This window comes from Asterias amurensis, chromosome 11 (genome assembly GCF_032118995.1).
Source record: "Asterias amurensis chromosome 11, ASM3211899v1".
Taxonomy (NCBI): domain Eukaryota; kingdom Metazoa; phylum Echinodermata; class Asteroidea; order Forcipulatida; family Asteriidae; genus Asterias; species Asterias amurensis.
Genome location: NC_092658.1, coordinates 10,194,489 through 10,207,250, shown reverse-complemented (window position 1 = coordinate 10,207,250; position 12,762 = coordinate 10,194,489). Strand labels below are relative to the sequence as shown.

Sequence of the window (12,762 nt, the reverse complement as noted above, 5' to 3'; positions counted from 1 at the left end):
AAGCGTTAGAGGGAGAACTGTATTGCAAATTGCCCGTACACTTGCAATGTCATTCAAAGAGATGGTGCATTTAATCCTCCAGTTTTCAAGAAGCACATCATCAAACTAGCCTATCTCTGGTTTTAGGGAAGAGAGCATACAACTGTGTCATGAGATCAAACTAGACCATGCTCAGGTTCAAGGGAAACAACATTCAACAGGAAGAGTCGACTTGCGGTCATCAAACTACACTATCCGTCTTGTCGAATACAAAATAAATCACAGATCTCTTGCTTCAGCTGCTGAAAAATCCTTCTCTTTTGCCGCTCCTAAACTTTGGAATAGTCTCCCCCTCTGCAAATTCACTTCATATTTTCAAGAAGCATCTGAAATCACACCTGTTCCCACAATGATTGTTTTGCTGTTTGCATTTTGTCTCATCGTTTATTTGTTTCTCTGTTTCATCACAAACCTCTGTGGGCTTGATGAAATGGCGGTAGTTAAAACATTTTGTATGTATGTAACTATTTCCTATTTCGTGGGACCAGTTAAAACCTCTCTGGCAAAGCAATTGTCTATCTTACAGCCCTTTTTGGCCCTATTCACAACCACAGCTTTTGCTTTGGATTCGGCTCAGGCTAGATTGGCTGTTGTGACAATTATGCGTGTTCGTACGCGCTCAGGGCCTCAGACGAGTTGATGGAGCCTGAAGTCGAATCCAAAGCTGAGGTCGAGGTTTCAAAAAGGGCTTATGTTCTAAGGAAACTTATTATAATGAATCAAAGTTTTTTTCCAATGATCAGACCTAATTCTCTTCATATCGATCATAAATTGTTGTCCTTTTTAGGTTGAGGCTGAATTGAGAGACAAAGAAGATGACAAAGGTAAAGGAAAGAAAGGAAAGAAAGATAAGAAAGACAAGAAAAAGGACAAGAAGAAAGACAAGAAAGGGAAGAAAGGAAAGAAGGGTAAAGGAGGAGATGATGAGGTAAGAGTTGACAAACAAAGAAAGAAAGATTATAGGGCTCCAATTTTACACTGGACCACAGTTGCAAATGTTTGCGCACAATTGCCAACAATTTCCAGTGGACTGAGTTGTACGCCGCCAGCGTTGGCAAATGTTGGAAACCTTACTCGAACATACTTTTTAAAATGGTGGACAAGCATAGGGTATTATTTTGATGTCAGAAACACAATTACAATGTATTTTCGATGGATGAAATAACGAAGTTAATTAGTTGATGTCATGATGTACAGACGAGGACTACATACAGCAAAAACAAAGTGTGCACATTGTGATACGTTTGCGCGAGTGGAACGCACCCCAGTTTGGTGCTGGGCCTGGCAACTTATGACTAGGCAAGTCCAACAGTCTCGTGTTTTTTCAATTGAATAGTAAAACCACTGTGTAATATTTTATACAAAAACAAGTGATGTTAAAATGTTGGTATTTGAGTCTGATTAAACACTTTTCATCACCAGGTATTGACCCAATTCACACTGGACGTCATCAGAATAATCTTGGATACGCCGTTTTGGTGGGCAATGTCACTGTGCGTTATTCAGTGAAGTGCACATTTTTAGGTGATGCGGCATTTACACGTAAACCTATTGTCCACCAAAACGGTGAGAGTGGCACAGTCGCCACATGTGACGTGCGTGCAAGGGGTCAATACAGTTCTATTGCATATTGGTATAGGGGTAAAAACCCAAACCACTTAGACCTTGTTATGATTATTTGCAGTTTTCTATTGAGTGAAACCTTTTTGTTTTCCATTCAGTATTTGTGACCAATGCTGTTTTATGTAATAATTCAAATTATTTGTGTGTTTTTTTTTTCAGGAAGAAGAAGAGGGATTTAAGCTTCAACCATCTAACTTTCTTGGCACCGTCACGGATTCAACCAAGGATTACGACAGTGAGTTGACCTTGTGACTTTAGTTACCCTTCTCTTATTTAATTGAAAACTATCTGCAGTAAGTGCTGCCTGGAGACTGCCATGTAAACTGTATTATAGGTTGAAGATGACCGACAGCTAATAAAAAACTAGTTCTTAAAGAGCGCATTTCACAAAAAGGCTCAATGGGTTTTACATTAGCGCCCTGGGCCCAATTTCATAGAGCTGCTAAGCACAAAAATTTGCTTGATAAAAACAGGATTACCAACCAAATTTTCATTTGTTGCATATTGCTTGTTACTGGTATTCAGCTGTTGTTTGCTTAATATCCTGAAAATCACGTGGAAATTTGGTTGGTAATCCTGTTTTTTTCATGGAAGAAATGTCATGCTAACCAAATTTGTGTGCTTAGCAGCTCTGTGAAATTGGGCCCTGGGGCCAATTTCATAGAGCTGCTTAAGCAAAAAATTTGCTTAAGCATGAAAATAGCTCGCTTATTTTACACATGTTACTGGCCAAAATTTTATGCCATATACATTGCTTATGACTAGTATTTAGCTGTTGTTTACTTAGCATAACAATTGAGTGGAGTCTTGGCCGGTAATCTGATTTTATTAAGCAATGAATTCTTTGCTTAAGCTACTCTATGAAATTGGGCCCTGGTCATTGGGCCAATAACATTCCTTTAATCTTTCTCAGCTCCCTGGGGAGTAAACAGCCCAGAGCTGCCACATAGTCTAGTGGCTTTCAATATCAACCTCTACCCTCGCATGTACCCATTTATACCCCTGGGTGAAGAGAAGCAATTTAAGTAAAACATCTTACTCATGGACAAAAGTGCCATGCCAGGGATTCAAACCCACACCCCGATGACTTAACCACCAGAACTTGAATTCGATGCTCTTACAACCACTCCGCAATGACACCTCTAAATATCTCCATTTGTTTTTTCTCACGATATTTTTAGCTGTTTGGAAGGAGCGTAATGAGGAGCATAACTTCAGTCAGAAGCACGACTCAGAGTTAATCAAAGAAGAGAAGAGAGTGGAGGTAGAGGTAGAGATAAGGACTCAAGTGGATGAGCTGATGAGACAGGAACTCAAGAATCTTAAACTGGTACGTTTTCGTCTTCCTTGTATCTTGATAAATTGGCCTATAAATCAGCAATATGTTTAGCAACAACCAATATATGACCCTTTAACATCGTTAGTTAAAGTTAAAGGCACTGGGGTGGATTTCACAAAGGTAGTCCTAACTTAGGACTAGTCCTAGGCAATGCTAAGAGGTAGGACTGGTCCTACTTAGCATTGCCTAGGACTAGTCCTAAGTTAGGACTACCTTTGTGAAATCCACCCCTGGACACTATTGGTATACTCAAAATAATTGTTAGCATAAAAACTTACTTGGTGAGAAGGGTCACGCCATATAATTGTTTGATAGTGTTTTAAAATGTGGATTTTCGGGTCATGATTTTTACAAACGAACGGTTTGTTTCCCCCCCCAAAAAAAAAATTAAAATAAAATAGCTTAGCAATGCATACAGTGCATACCTGCCAAAGGCTCAAATCTAATTGGAATTATCCAGATTTTCTAATAATAATAATATATCGAAGTCTTATTAGAGCGCATGTATCTACCAAACAATGTACTCATGGCGCTGAGTATATACAAACTTTCAGAAAGATAGGTTATTGTAGATCACAGGCCGCAAAAAATCATAACATTCCTATTTCTGAGAAGATGAATATTTGGACACCTATGTATGTATTTCCTGAAAACTAAAGGAATTAAATAATTCCTAAATAAACATCTCTTCTATGACACTACAGGCCGTTGACAGGGACAAGGGTAAAGGCAAGAAGGGGAAAAAGGGCAAGAAAAGCGGCAAGAAGAGCGGAAAGAAAAAGAAGAAGAAGAAGAGTGGGAAAAAGAGCGGGAAGAAGGGAAAGAAAGGCAAGAAAGAGAAGGATCTCACTCCGGACAGGTGAGTTATAATCTAAACTTTAAGATCAGTTTCGGAAATGATGATTTCGTCATCAAGATGAATTTTGCCAGAAGCAGGCATGTCACTGATGATGAAGCATTCATACCCAGAGAATGCTGAAAGTGAAATTGACTGCACTCTAAGGATACTTATGTGATTATCATAATTGGCAAAATTATATTGTGATATTGTTGAATGGCAAAATAGCGACACATGCATTGGGCATTTCTCTGTTAATAAATAGTAATAATAATAATTATACTTGGTTCTTATATTGCGCTTTGTCACACCCCTAAGGGGCGTATCAAAGCACACAGTATTGGTCGATCTAAATGAATAAAATTTGTGCCAAAATTGGTCCATACATGCATACCAGGTGATATCATTTTGCCAGACACCCATATAAAGAGCTGCTGCATATTCTCGGTTCTACTTCTATTGATTGGACTGAACTGCATTTGTGATGTATAGTTTTTTGGAAAATAAATTAACTGCAAGCAGTAAAAGCAGTAGTCCCAGCCGATTTTCTATACCTTCCGCCCAGGTAGTAGTTAAAAGCAGAACAGTTCTTTTCAGAAATAAGAAATCTCTTGAACAAGTAGTAGAATATAGTAGAATATAGAAAGACAGTTTTCTAAAGAACAAACTCTACCTGGCAAGTAGATACACACATGGTGTTACCACAAACCAAATATATATTGATACCTCACCATGCAATGCCTCAAATCATATAAAAGAATTGTAGGTTCACACATTGTAATTTACAATTTTCTTTTTTTTAGGACAATGGAATCTCTATATGAGGAGCTGGTTCATGAAGGAATCATTGTACGTACTCCAAAGTTTGGAATGAAGGATTACCTGGGTGAATTCAGCTACCTGGGTACAACGCTACGACAGAACAACATCGAGCCGATGCCCTCATTGTCAGATGTCAGACATCTTGTCACGCTTTATGGAATCCTACCATTAGGTAAGGAACATGGACTAATTTTATAGCTCTGCTTAAGGCCAAGTCACACAGGCCCCGATAATGAGAACGAAATTGATAACAATAAAAATGCACGCCCTCGATTGGTTGAAATGCTCAACGCAGAATACGACCAATTGGGGGCGTGCTTTATCGTTATCGTTTTTTGTTCTCGTTATTCGGGGCTTGTATGACTTGGCCTTTACTGCCGATTTCTGCGCTTCTGCTGACCGTTCCCTGCTTATTGTGCAAGCTTCAAATTACCGCGCTAGCTGTGTAAGCAAAGAATGCCTCTAGTAACATGGAGTACGCACGTGCACAAGCAAAATATTCCCCGCTGACCCGTGAAATATCACTTATAATTTGATACACGATGACATCACACTTTCATATACCTTTCTGTATCAGGGTTGGTGCTCATACAGTTTGAAGTTCATGAATTTTTCTGTTTGAAAATGAAAGCTCTGTAGAATTATTGCCCAGAAAAACCCCCAAACTTCAACACTAAACATAAAGAAAATGAAGACAAAAAATGTGATTGGGTCATACCCAGTTCCATTACTCAAAATAAAACACAAAATTAAATAATTTGTTTCCACAGGTTCCCAAGCTGTCCACGAGAAAGCACCCCTGATCAAGTCAATGCTTCTAGCAGGTCCCCGTGGCACCGGTAAACGCAGCTTGATCAATGCCATCTGCACCGAGACGGGAGCCAACTTGTTTGACCTGACGGCAGCAAACATTGCAGGGAAGTACCCAGGGAAGAGCGGCCTACAGATGTTGATGCACATGGTGATGAAGGTTGGGAGGAACTTACAACCATCGGTGGTATTCATTGGAGATGCAGAGAGGACATGGCTGAAGAAGGTTCCGAAGACAGATAAGGTATGCAGAGAAGCTTTTTCTTATCCCAATTCTCCTGAAGACGAGCAGAGTATACCACTGCGGCTCTTTTCAGATTCAACACTCCCTCAAAAGAGAAACTGTACATGGTTGTACTCGTAAGTTTACTATTAAGTACTTCTTATCCAAATTGTTGATGAAATAAACATGACAGTCGTGTGCTGCCTTTCTTGGTGTAGGCTGTTGAATAATAGGATATTTGGGTGTTCCGGCCATAGCCTCTACCAAAGCCTTTATTTATACAGAGCATATATATTCATAAGGGAGCCAGACTTTTTTTTATCCCAGCGAGCCCCTCTCACCCATAACCCCTGTTTTGCTAATTCAATAAGGCATAGGGTTGGTTCCCTCTACATGCATGTTTAACCGTGGTTACCCGCAAAAGAGGCATACAATCTTATAGCAACATGGCCCTCTCACCTTTGTTTAGGTCAACCTTTTAAAATATGATTAATTTTAAACAAAACTGTGTGCTTAAGTTTCATACACTTGAAGCGCCATACCAATGCTTTTAAGTTTGAAGCAAGCGTGCATGCAAACCAGTCCCTATCAGGAGCCAATCAGCATTGTTCTCCAGAACATCCCTACCAGGGGCTAGTTCATACTTCATTATGTGTATGCGATGCACAGGGCTGTTTTCGCAGCAAATGTTTTGTGTGAGTTGAGCACAAGTCAACTGATACGAATTATTTGATGCAAATTTGTGACATCAAAAATCGTATCGCATTTGCATTCACAGGAAGTATGAACCGGGCTTGAGGCAGGCAGAGATCTTATGTTGATTTTAAAGAAAGAAGCTCAATTTTTCTGGACCTATTCTATTTCTCCGATCTTAATTTTTTTGTCAGACTTAACCTAAGAGACTCAAGAAGGAGATCCCCAAGATGTTGAAGCTGATGAAACCAGAAGATTGTGTGTTGTTTGTGGGGACGTCCAGGTCGCCCTACGAGTGTGAGATGAAGGGACTGACCGGTGCCTTCCAGAAAGTCATCCTCATCCCGAGACCAGACTATGCGTCAAGATATTGTGAGTATAGCTACAGTTCAGAAAGCTTTGAGTCTGGAACTAGACTTCAGTTTAGCGAAACAACATGCATCAGCTTTACTCTTATATGCTCAAGTTGACAGTGAAAGTTAGTTTTTGAAAATATCATTGATAATGAGGGAAAAGGACTGACCTACGTTCATACGGTACAGGTTTTGATAGGCTTTCATAACCACTAAGTCACTAATGTCCACATAGGTGACTTACGACCTTGGTTGGGCGAGAAGTTCAGTGTGATGTTTGCAGTATCCTCAAACGTGACTCTACTTACACAAGTTTTTGCACTAAGCTTAGAGAACCGATACAAAACTTTTATGTATACACATTTCTCTTTCAACAGTGTTATGGCGCAATCTGATCATCCAGAACAGCGGCATACTGACCAATGTAATGGACATCAGCTCTCTGGCCAAGGTGACCGATGGCTACACCCAGAAGCACATCTTAACATCATGCCAGCAAGTCTTGACCGATCGCCGCATTGCTCAGCTCAACAAGAGGGCGCTGACAGCAGCTGAGTTTATCCCTCCACTGGCTCGGATTGATCCAATTTATAAAGAAGAGGAAGAGGCCTTCAAGGTAAATCAGCTATTTTACTAAATTCATGTAATGACATTGTTGTGCTACAATGGAAGAAGTTTGTGGGTGCAAGAGGGCAGCAAACTTACCGGGTAAATCCATTGGTCCAAAGATGTGCACATGCTCAGGGCTACATGAACAATGGATTTTACCCGATATTGCGCTAGGTGAGAACCTAGCGTTGACCGTTTTTCATTCTGTGTACAGAGGAAGAGTCCTAGATAGGGCTAACACATGTCCACCAACTAGACAAACACCCAAGCAAAATGACATTTGGTACCGTCCACTACCCTCTGGAATGGATCACTTGGACAGGTTGCGTTCTCTCAACCAATCGCAAGATTGTTCCTTGTGACCCCATACAGTATTTGTGTAATTGCTACTCCTACACATTTATTTTGCAATGAAAGTACAGACTCTCAAAATTTATTCAAAGGAAAGTACAACTGATGCATATGCCTTTTAAATCTAACCGAGATTGTAATGATCAAAAACTGCATGAGAATTTCTACTAAAACTGTAGTAGAAATGCAAAAGCTCAAATATTATTGATAGTCATTGAATATCAAATTCACTCTGGTTTGATTTCTTATAAACTTAATACTTGGTTATAATCATAGAACATATAAGAAAGAACATGTTTGTAAATAAAGAAGATTTCTTCCAGTGACACTGCAGCAGTAGTATGTATTCTATGATTATTGTGAAACTCTGCATAGAATTAGTTTTAAAAAAATTCAGCATCGTCATCAAGCCTGTTTCACCCCACTGCAGGAGGAAAACTTCTTCACCAATTCTCCATCTCACTCTATTCTGCGCTGTCTTTTGCCAAGAATGCCCCTGTACGTACTTGTTGTGTTTAATCAAAGGCCTCGACAGTCTCTCAGGGTCCAACAACTGATTTATTGCCCCATGAGTCCAATAACTCATTCATGACCTCATTTTATGTGGTGCTGCATTTGTACATAAAAGCTCAAGAATTAGTGGTATAACATAGACTGCTAGGAGCACATTGTCTGATTATCTAGGCCAAGGCAGTGTTTGGGTTAATGACAAGATGTCGGACCGTACTGTTGACATTGATTATCACAAATTTATTCTACTCAATAACACTGTTTAGTATGAGCATGGAGCCAATGTTCTTAAAAGATGGACTCAAGTTCAAATACATTTTGTACATGTGGTACGTGTAGGTAAAGGGGGAGGGGTTCTGAGCAGGGCTCAATTTCATAGAGCCTGTAAGCACACAAAAATGATAGTTACAGAAAAATATTGCTTAACAGAAATAGGTTACCAGGCAAAATTACATAGAGTTTACAGTCATTGTTGTGACTGGTGCCCCTCTCAATTTTTGCTTCGTCGGGAGAAACTTGCTGAGCATTATTTTTCTGCTTTAATGGCCTTATGAAATTGGCCCCTGCCACTGCCTAGATATAGATGATAGCCTTGTACACGCCCATATTTCATCAAAGATGGTGGTCAATGACATCATGTGCAATCCATCTACATTGTATAAACCATAACCAACAAGTCTGTCTTTGGATTGGCGACCTCGGTCTAAAGGAAGACACACTTCCTTCGCAGTATATCAGGGTCAATTTAGAATTGTGTTCTCTTTCTTATTTTTCTCCCCATCTTGTTTTCACAACAGCTGTTAACCAAGTGGGTTCTGAGTCAGAGCTGAAAATGCCAAGGTGCGCTTTGGCTTTGTCGTATAACCAACCTGTTGTACTAAAGTGCTGTTTATAGCACTTGGATTTGATTTCAATGTACAGTATAGGACACTGAGGCACGCACACTCAGAATTCAAGAGGCATAATTTGTCCAGTGGTGAGACTGCAGGACTTGCAATCCCAATGTTCCAATCCTAACGTGGGTTTGAATCCTCCCAAGGTAACTGCTGATTTGACAATGACATGGTTTAGGCGTATGTCACATTGCTATAGGTACTTCTGAGGGTCTATGAGGGTTTTCCTCTCACATCTTTGGAGGTATTGCTAAGTAATAGTCATTTATATGGTTTTATTTGATGTGATTTGATTTATTAGCCCCGTTCGTTCGAAAAGATACATCCCATTTCATGCCTTCTATGATAAACAGTCAAAGAAATGTAGAAGAATTAATTGGTACCTCCTCATGTTATAATGTTACAATTTAATTATACGAGATATCTAAAGAATTACAAAGGAATATCTCAAAGTTAGAGACATTCCAGAAATGAAATAATTTCTTGATCCCCTCCAGGCAGCACAGATTTAATTGATCTTTTCCATGGCATTTCATTCCAGTCCATTCCATTCCCCCAGTGGGATTTTTCCAAGGACACCCGAAGAGCTAAAAATCAATATTCTGTTCCCCCCAAAAATGGCATGCAGTCGTTTCAGGAGGAAGTACAGAATGCTGGATAGGTGTCAATGCTGCTTCTGGGAGTCAGCCAGGGTTGAAACCTGGGAATTGCTGAATACCTGATGACTCAGTCACAGTTCAAGCATTAGGGATTCAACACGGTGCTAGAAAAGGAATTATTTCATTTCAGAATCCTTGCAGTGTTCATCCCAAATAGTGCCGACCGTTATTTTAAAGCACAATGAATTGTGTGACTGTACATGTATGTGCAGAAGCATTAAAGGGACATTCGGAGAGCGAGAAAAGAAAGTCATAACCATCACTTATACATCTCATAATTATGGCTTAAGGGGACGTTTGGTATATAACTCGTCAAATTAATGGCACTTTGTAGTTCATAGATCTGTCATCTTCTCAAGTTGAAAGTAGTTTGACACATTGGGGCAACTAGTTCTCTAAGCCACTTGAGAAATCCAAATACCGTACTATAGGGTAGGTATACATGTACATTTTGGTTATCACTAGCAGTACAGCAGCTTTCAATAGTATCATTTTGAGAAACATTTCACTTCGATGGAATGTGGTTATTTGAAAACATATATACCCCAAATTTGAATATGAGAAGCCTTACTGTCAGTAATCTCAAAAACAAGATCATCTATTGAAAAGAAATTTTAAAATAGTTTTACTTAATATATACATCTCCATATAGGATTAAAACCAGCGAACTGTTCCATAAACACCAGAAGTATGCACAATGTACTTTCTGAATTCAAAAAAATTTCATCCTTGTAATGTGCTTGTTTTGTTATCACTTTTATTGAGTTTTTATTATACATTCTCCTTATGACAACTAAACCTAAGTGAAGTTTTATTAGCTGATCAGTATTAACACAAAGGTCAGTGCTGGATCCTATAGTCAGCTTAATACTGATAAAAAGAAAGAAACACTACTTCCATCTCCCACTTGACAGTAGTTGCCCGTTTTCATCTCGAGTGTTCTTTCCTTTCCCTTCAATCTCTTGCCAGACAGGTTGTCTCCTAGCTATAAGAGACATCCTGTAATTGTCTCAAACCAAACTCTCCAATTGATGTGACATTCTCCCCCTCTCATATTAAAGCCAAATCATAGACTTAGTGAATCGGAACCCTCCATCAACATTATCTTTGATTTACGTGGGTCCTGATGTGGAATAGAGTGCTTGTCTGCATTGTTTTTGTAGGCCTGCAATTTTATTAGGAAATTGATCACAGTCAAGTAGCCCTGCCTATGTCAAATCTCATAGAAACAAATTAGGAACCAACCATCTGTATAACATAGTCCAACCCTTTGTAGAATACAGGATGAATTGTTCACTAGTTTTGTAGCCAAATGGCTCATAATCCTAATGAGTATACCATGTAACAGCATTTATTTATTTATTTTATTTATTTTAAATCTTTAGACATACACAATAGTTATGTACAGGGGCTGTCAAGGTTAAAACAAAAGTATACAACTGTCATCAGAAGATGTGTAAAACCAGACCCCTGCCAACGAAAAAAATATATTTATACAATATAAAAAGGTGATTGCACTGAAACATTTTAAAATCACACAAAAGAAATCATTAAAACACAAGCAAAACCATACTATTTTTTTTTAAGCATTTGCTTTGTATGAGTGCGATAATCTACACAAATCCATGCACAGTGTGGCAACCAAAGATTATAGAGCGCCGCAAGGCGCAAGATGAGGAACTGAAGCTTTATCTATTGTTGGAACGTGAAATACGCATGGGCGCCATTTCAGCAAGTAAATGTTTTGTTTCCCATTGATAGGAATGGTCATTGTTTGCACTGATCTGCACTGATCTACTGTTGTATCAAAAGAGTTACTTGCCGAAATGGCGTCCAGCAGGATTTCACATTTCAGCCCGAGTTCCGCATCTTGCGCCTTGCGGCGCTCTATAATCTTTGGTGGCAACAGAGTCAATTAGAATACATGTGCCCTACACACCAGTGTGTAAAAAGCAAATCTCCACAAAACCCAAATAAAATTCTTTATCCCTGATTCAAAATAGACCTATACCACTGTAAATATATTCAACGTGAACACTGTCCCCCCCCCCCCCCATACTAAAATCTCTGCTCTCGGTTTGAAAGTAGAGGATTTGGGAGTGCATCCTTATCCAGGTTAAATCATGGTTGAATCCTCTCTTATTTCTATACATACCTGCTTTACCCAGCCACTACTTATACACGTTAGTGTGAATTCCCTGGGGGCGAACACATACCCCCCCACCCCCCACCCCCCAACATAATACTGAGTAGATTTCACTGTCTCTATCTAACCCATGCTATATATAACCATCTTCTTGGCTCTGTGCAGATCGAACCCATTTACCTGTAGGGTTTTTATCACCTTGATAGCAAGACTAAAAAATGTGAATTATATTGATGACCTTTTTGGTTCTGTCCTATATGTTAAAACTCTCTCTGAAGATCATTGCTACTGAACACTCATCCATCTGCAGGGGGTTGCATTTTGGATCAAGAGACATTCATTTATAGTCACTTTGAATTACCATACAGTTATATAGCCCTGTTGGGATTTTTTCTGTCTTACTCTGTTTCTCAGTCCGGTGTGTATTTCTTGAGTTTTCTGTATTTTCTTTTCCTCCCTGTGCCCTGCGGGATTGCTTATATTGATCTGTCTGAAAGATGACCTTTCCAGTTTATGTAAATCACTGTGAACATCTCTCTCTTATTGGACAGCCGAATCAGTGCATCCATTCATATGCCATGGGGTGAATGTCAAGATATGATCTCCACTCTTCTCTTTCTACTCCCGCTCAAAATTTCTCCAATTATCTTGGTTTGCCTAACGGCAAAGGTGAAGTCAATACTCTAAGAAGAAGAGTGTGTTTTACCTGATTGCGCTTGAACAACTATTCTTATAGATTGAAAGGAAGACAATAAAGAACAATATACAATACACTGCATGCTTCGTTTTTGAAAGGGCAAGGGCACCAAGGCATTTTTGTCTTGGTAAAGGGCACCCTATGATGAAATTGCAAA

At 39.3% G+C, this 12,762-nt stretch overlaps 1 pseudogene; it reads left to right on the top strand.

The window, feature by feature from the left end:
• The window catches only part of LOC139943751 (dynein regulatory complex protein 11-like), a 47,856-nt pseudogene that overhangs the window by 18,429 nt on the left and 16,665 nt on the right, over positions 1–12,762 (top strand).